Source organism: Syngnathus acus, chromosome 19 (assembly GCF_901709675.1).
Source record: "Syngnathus acus chromosome 19, fSynAcu1.2, whole genome shotgun sequence".
Classification (NCBI taxonomy): domain Eukaryota; kingdom Metazoa; phylum Chordata; class Actinopteri; order Syngnathiformes; family Syngnathidae; genus Syngnathus; species Syngnathus acus.
This window is the reverse complement of record NC_051103.1, coordinates 806,795-814,386: the sequence shown is the minus strand read 5'-3', so window position 1 is coordinate 814,386 and position 7,592 is coordinate 806,795. Positions and strand designations below refer to the sequence as shown.

Here is a 7,592-nt window from a genome sequence, read left to right as displayed (position 1 = left end):
CAAAATGACAATAAAGTTCTGTCTAAGTCTAAGTCTCTAAGACATGAACGAGCAACAACAGGCTAAACGATACGGTATGCTAACGTGACATAAACACAAACGAGAAGCTGAGAACGGGCCTGATGTAACAATAACAGTTATTCAAATAACTATAACATAAATAACACCTTTATCAAACCATCTGTGTCACTCCAAATTATTAAAGCCATCGATCGAGTTGGTTCTCCTTCATGTATACAAGTCCGACATCAGCGGCGCGTTACAGTTAAAAATTTTCTACAGGCCCATATAACAATATATAAACTATGTATGAAATGACAATAATATAAACAACAATTTTATCGAACCATCCGTGTCACTCCAAATCAATAAATCCATCAGAATCTTCGTCTTCCGTGTCATTTGAGAAAAAAGAAAAAGAAAAGAAAAGTTGACGCCGGAAAGACTACGTGTGCCACAGACGTCAGACTAGATATATTAAATAAATGTAATATAAACAACAATTTTAACAAACCATCCGTGTCACTCCAAATCATTAAATCCACCGGAATATTCATCCCGTGTCAAAAACCCCCAAAAATAAACAGATGGCGATTCCGGACCTACGTGCGGCGCTGATGTCAGCCTCGTTGTCAGTTGGCGGCTCCAATTATTCCACAGATCTACGTATATAACTATATTGTAGCGTTACCGAAGTACCAAGCAAGACGTGGGTTTGGTAACAGGCTGGCTCTTTATTTCACAAATCAAGAGCTCAACACGTGAGCCAACACACGCAAGCGCCCAGGATCGCTCGTTCCGCCCCCCCACCCCCGGCTGCCTTCACGGCCTCCCTACAAAATCGGAAACTACTGAAGTCTAACAACATACACGTTGCTACTCTAAATAAACTACATATCAAATAACTATAACATAAATAATACGTTTATCGAATAATCTGTGTCACTCCAAATCACTAAATCTCCCGACTTTGGAAGTCAGTGAATGGAACTCATTGTCAGTGAGGCTCCAATTATTCCACAGCCATAGTGCGCCCTTATGCGGTTTGAAATGAAAATTACATGTGAAGTGATCAACTATACTAGTAAGTAAGTAAAGTGTTAATGATCAAGTAAAAATTTGTGAAAAAATTCACATATAAGTCGCTCCTGAGTATAAGTCGCCCCCCCACCCAAAGTATGAAAAAAGAACGCGATTTATATTCCGAAAAATACGGTATATAAATGTATTATTTATTTATATAAAGGCCGGTCCACGAAAATATTTCTGACACGTAACCGGTCCGTGGTGCAAAACAGGTTGGGGACCACTGATTTAGTAGAAGGTGGCTACAGATAAAACTTTGAGTTTATTTTGAAAAACTTACAGGTCACTCACTTAAGTTCAAACGCACGCACAACCAATGCAGCTATATAATAACTCTGCTGCAAACATAGGTTAACGCACTTGGGTTGATAACTGAACCCTGGTCTTTCACACGACAAGCAGAGATACTATCCACGATACTAACGAGGAACATGCCCTGTGTTAGGGCAAGATGGACTGCTTGGCGGGAGAAAGGAAAGGGAGGGGGCAGAAAGGGGAACGCTCACGGAACACATGCGCGTATAACTATTATGTGGATTTTAATCATCTGTAAACGTTATTAAAACAGTACTGAAATGGGGCAATCTGCTGGTCTGGTTCGTATATGCCTGCCTTCAAGTTTAGAGGGCACTACCTTTAGGGGGCGCATTAGAGGTTAGGGTTAAAGGTGAAGGGGTTACCGTTAGCGAGTTAGCAGGTTAGGGGTTAATTGTTAGGGTTTGGTTATTGTTAGGGTTTTAGAGTTAGCGTTAGGGCTTGAAGTTAGGGAATTAGGAGCCTTAGGCCAACCAGATTCCATTTATTCCATTAATCACTGACATTCAGTCTTCAGATCCATGTCACATGGGCTACCAATCGGAATGTAACGGGGTCAACTGGTCTACTATTAGATAGATTAGATTAGATAATCCTTTATTATCCTGGAATATACCAGCTCAGTGGCCTAGTGGTAGAGTGTCCGCCCTGAGACTGGAAGGTTGTGGGTTCAAACCCCGGCCGGGTCATACCAAAGACTATAAAAATGGGACCCATTGCCTCCCTGCTTGGCACTCAGCATTAAGGGTTGGAATTGGGGGGTTAGATCACCAACTGATTCCCGAGCGCGGCACCGCTGCTGCTCACTGCTCCCCTCTCCCCCAGGGGATGGATTAAAATCACACGGGGATGGGTTAAATGCAGAGGACAAATTTCACCACACCCAGGTGTGTGTGTGACGATCATTGGGACTTTAATCTTTAATCATGTTCTTCGATTTCTCCAGCGCTTTTAACACCATCCAGCCGTCACTGCTTCGGGTGAAGATGGAGAAGGCGGGTGTGGACCAGCGCCTGGCTGCATGGACAACGGACTTCCTCACCGACCGGCCGCAGTATGTGAGGTTACATCGCTGTGAGTCCGACGTGGTGCGCTGCAGCACTGGTGTCCCCCAGGGTACGGTGCTCTCTCCTTTCCTTTTCACCCTGTTCACTTCAGACTTTACCCACGACACCGCTCACTGCCACATCCAGAAGTTTTCCGACGACACGGCCATTGTTGGAAATGTCTCGTAGGGGAACGATCTGTAATATAGATTGGTCATCAAGGACTTTGTCAGCTGGTGTGAGCTCAACCAGCTTCAGCTGAACACCAGCAAGACGAAGGAGTTGATTGTGAGCTTCGGGAGGACAGCACCCATCTTCAATCCGGTGAACATCCAGGGATCGGGCATTGAGGTAGTGGAGAACTACAAATTCCTGGGTGTTCGCCTTAACAACAAACTGGACTGGACTGATCACACCCACGCCCTGTACAAAAAGGGCCAGAGTCGCCTCCACCTGCTGAGGAGACTGAGGTCCTTCGGTGTGTGCAGGGCTCTCCTACGGACCTTCTATGACTCTGTGGTGGCCTCGGCCATCATCTACGCTGTGGTCAGCTGGGGTGGGGGCAGTACTGACTGGGACAGGGGGAGACTGAATAAGATGGTCAGATGAGCGAGCTCTGTTCTGGGCTGTCCCCTGGACTCCATTGAGGTTGTGGGTGAGAGGAGGACGTTGATTAAGCTTAAATCCATCATGGACAACACCTCTCAACCCCTCCCTGAGCAGCTCCTTTAGCGGCAGACTTTTGCACCATCGGTGTAGGAAGGAACGGTTCCGCAGGTCCTTCATTCCGTCTGCTGTCAGACTTTACAACATGCATGCCACCTGATAAAATGAATGTGTTTCGTCTCGACTAGCAGCACTTGTGTTTAACCTTGTCTGTTATTTACCCTTTTTTGTACTTCTGGCACTTGTTTTATTCTTGCACTCGTATTATTCTTGCACTCATATGCGCTGCTGTGACAAGTGAATTTCCCCGCTGTGGGATGAATAAAGTTCAATCAATCAATCAAGAGTTGGTTCAGACTGAAGTCAAGTTTTTGATTTCTAAAGCATGAAACATTAAATTGACTATGAAGGGACTGAAACGCTCAATCATCTGATCCGGAGTCAGACGCCTTATCCATGAGGCCACATCGCTATGTGAAAGACTCCAATTTTTAAGTGTGTCCTTGATAAGACTAAGAATTCAACGGCTCCCGACAAGCAGGGACGCCCAACGTGGGGCTTGAACCCACGACCCTGAGATTAAGAGTCTCATGCTCTACCAACTGTGCTAACCAGGCTTCGCCTATTAAGAATTGTTTCATTCTTTCACTTTTTTTTAATGGGTTTGGTTCACGAAAACCAGCAGCCACATTTTAAATCTAGCCTATGAAACACATTCGTTGATAAGACTAAACATTTAAAGGTTCCCAACAAGTGGCAGCTGTCCAATGTTGTCTCTAGTTGGAAACCCCAGCCCAAGTTGGAAACCCTAATTGGAAACCCTTGCCCCAGTTGGAATTCCTAGTTTGAAACCCTACCCGGAGTTGGAACCCTATTTGGGAACCCTAGCCCTAGTTGGAAACGCTGGCCCTAGTGTGTAATAGAGAAAGCATTTTTTCTTTTGGTTTTTGTCACTTTGTTGCACTGAAAACGGAGATTGGGGGGGAGTCAGCACAACAACAAAAAAGAAATCAGAAACCAAAACCCTTTCGACAGTATACAAGAGTTGCTTCAGACTGAAATAAAGTCGTTGATCTCATGAATAATATTAAATTGACCATGAAGGGACTTGAACCCTCAATCTTCTGATCCGAAGTCAGACGCCTTATCCATTAGGCCACATAGCCCTGTGAACGACTGTACCAAGTGAAACATAGCAACGACTTCTGATGACTGCAGCCTTTTGTGGCAAGTGAAGTTCACAATTGTTCCAGACATAAATGGCCTGTGGATTAATCCATTTACAGTAAAAGAGAATTGTAATGCAATTGACATATTACCTTGTTAGTGCAAGTGGTCGTTTATCAGTCTCAAAATCTGAAGGTTGTGAGCTCGACCCTCACACGGGGCGCTGTTTTCCATAGTCCACAGAAAAATCATTGTCAATTTCAGAAGATAGTAAGTTGCTCAGAATAGAATAAAGTTTTCTGTCTGTGAAGTTGTTTGAAATGGCCGGCGGTTGAATCAATTTTACAGTAAAATAGCTTTGTGAACTATTCACGGCCTTGTTAGCGCAGGCGGTAGTGCGTCAGTCTGGTAAACTGAAGGTCGTGAGTTCAACCCTCACACGGGGCTGTGTTTTATTTAGTCCTAACCCTAACTCGAGCCCTTGTTGGAAACCCTATCCCCAGTTGGAAACCCAAGTTTGAGAATGCTCAGACAAAAGTAACTTTTTCTTTCAATGAAGTTCAGTTTGATGGAAATGGCCGGTGGTTCAATCTTTTTTACAGTAAAATAGAATTTTAAGACAGGTGCCACAAAGTCTCGCTGGCGCAGGCGGTAGCGCGTCAGTGTCGTAATTTGAAAGTCGAGAGTTCGATCCTCACACGGTGCATGATTTATATCTAGTCCAACCCTAACTCTCGCCCTTCCTGGAAACCCTAGTCCTAGTTGGAAATCCTAGCGCTAGCCTAGTTAAGTTTGATCAAAATGGGCGGTGGTTGAATCAGTTTTACAGTAAAAACAATTGCACAAAATGCAAAAGCATAGCGTCGTTGGCGCAGGTGGTAGCGTGTCAGTCTCATAATCTGAAGGTCGTGAGTTCGACACTCACACGGGGCATACTTTTATATAGTCCTCACTCTAGCCCTAGTTGGAAACCCTCATCCTCGTTGGAAACCCCAGTTGGAAACCCTGGCCACAGTTTGAAACCTTAGTTGGCTTCCCTAACCCGAGTTGGAAACCCTAGTTTCAGAATGCTCAGACTTAAAGTCACTTTTTCTTTCTGTGAAGTTCAGTTTGATTGAAATGGCCGGTGGTTTGATCAATTTTACAGTAAAAAAGAATTGTAAAACTGCAAATGCACAACCTCATTAGTGCAGGTGCTAGCATGTCAGTCTCACAATTTGAAGGTCAAGAGTTCGGTCCTCAGGTGGGGCAGACTTTTTATATACCTAGTCCAAACTAGCCCTAACCCTAACTCTAGCCCTAGTTGGAAACCCTAGTCCTAGTTGGAAACCTTAGTTAGAAACCCTACTTTCAGTCGGGAGCAGGTTGCTCAGACTAAAATAACTTTTTCTTCTTTTAAGGGGTACGGCAGCAAAGTAAGCAGGGATTGTGAATATCAGCAAGCACAGGTTGCTCGACTGGAGTCAAGAGAAACAAATTAAAAATTGTACAAAATTTGCCTCTTTCTTTTGGCTTTTGTCAATGACATTTGGGGTCATCACAACAAAGATCCAAACAGCACACAAACAGTTTACCGTAATTTCCGGACTATAAGTCGCGTTTTTTTTCATAGTTTGGGTGGGGGGGCGACTTATACTCAGGAGCGACTTATATATGTTTTTTTTCACAAATTGTTACTTGATCATTAACACATCACTTACTTACAAGTATAGTTGACCACTTCACATGTTATTTTTAGTATAGTTGATCACTTCACATGCTTTGATATCTTTATCTTGAACATATTCAAAACATGAAAAATAGAGAGATAAAATCAAATAAAGTAATTAACACTTTAAAGCGCCATATCCTCTGGACATGTCCTCTGTCACCAGGATGACACCCCGCTCACTCTTTGTTCGATCCTCTGCCCTCTGGGAAGAGGTACAGGAGCCTGCGCTCCCGCACCACCAGACTCACCAACAGCTTCTTACTCCAGGCTGTTAGGATCCTGAACTCTCTCCCCCCTTCTGCGTAGCGTCCTGTACTTTTGCGCTATATTCTGACTGTCTGCTGTATGCACACTTGCTCCGTTTTGCTCCTCTTATTTATTTATTTATTGTGTTATTTGTTTATTTATTATTTATTCATCACTCTTATTATTCATTGTTTGTGCCTTCTTGTTTTTATTTTGTGTTGTTTGCTTGTATGTATGTCGTGTACTATGTCTTGTCACCATGGGATAGTGGAAACGTCATTTCGATTTCTTTGTGTATCTTGGCATGTGAAGAGGTTGACAATAAAGCAGACTTTGACTTTGACTTTGACATAAAGGACGAGAAATTTGATCGATGGATTTAATGATTTGGAGTGACACAAATGGTTTGATAATATGGTTGTTGATGTGATAGTTATTTAAAATATAGTTTATATATCGTTGTATGGGCCTGTGGAATAATTTGAACTGCGGCGCGGCACACAGCATTGTTGACAAAGGACGATCGATAAAAGACGAGAAATTTGATCGATGGATTTAATGATTTGGAGTGACACAAATGGTTTGATAATATTGTTGTTTATGTGATAGTTATTTAAAATATAGTTTATATATCGTTGTATGGGCCTATGGAATGATTTGAACTGCGGCGCGGCACACGGCATTGTTGACAAAGGACGATCGATGGATTTAATGAATTGGAGTGACACAGATGGTTTTATAAACGTGTTATTTATGTAATAGTTTTTTTTAAATAACTGAATGTTACGTCAGGCCCGTTCTCAGCTCCTCGTTTGTGTTTGTCACGTTAGCATACCGTATCGTTTAGCCTGTTGTTGCTCGTTCATGTCTGTTCTTGGTGTTGGATTTTGTCGAATAAATTGCCCCCCAAAATGCGACTTATACTCCGGAGCGACTTATATATGTTTTTTTTCACATTTTTGGGCATTTTATGGCTGGTGCGACTTATACTCCGGTGCGACTTATAGTCCGAAAATTACGGTACCTATATTGTCCTCTTTCAATTTGATGATACACTAGACATGAAGATCTGTTTAGATTTGAAATCTTATCCATTAGGCCAGATAGCCATACAGGAAATTCTGACAAGTGATAGCAGTGCAATGATTTTTGAGCATATACAGTAAATCTACAGCCTAGATTCAAGTGAAGTTAACTGACTTTGGATCAGAAGATTAAGGGGTTCAAGTCCCTTCATTGTCAATTTAATGAATGTCAAGAGGAAAGTAGCCTAGTGGATAACGTGTCTAACAATAAATAATAGTTTTTGTTTTGTTTCTGCATTACCCAATACATCTCCTTCACATTGTGACACA

At 42.7% G+C, this 7,592-nt stretch overlaps 3 non-coding genes across 3 annotated transcripts; 2 read left to right on the top strand and 1 right to left on the bottom strand.

The window, feature by feature from the left end:
• Positions 1-4,206: 4,206 nt before the first annotated feature.
• On the bottom strand, positions 4,207-4,279 carry trnar-ucg. The gene has a single exon. It is a non-coding gene; the product is annotated as a tRNA-Arg (tRNA).
• Positions 4,280-4,654: 375 nt separating this feature from the next.
• Positions 4,655-4,727, top strand: trnat-ggu. Its single transcript has one exon. It is a non-coding gene; the product is annotated as a tRNA-Thr (tRNA).
• A 413-nt stretch (positions 4,728-5,140) lies between these two features.
• trnam-cau lies at positions 5,141-5,213 on the top strand. Its single transcript has one exon. It is a non-coding gene; the product is annotated as a tRNA-Met (tRNA).
• The last annotated feature ends 2,379 nt before the right edge of the window (positions 5,214-7,592 follow it).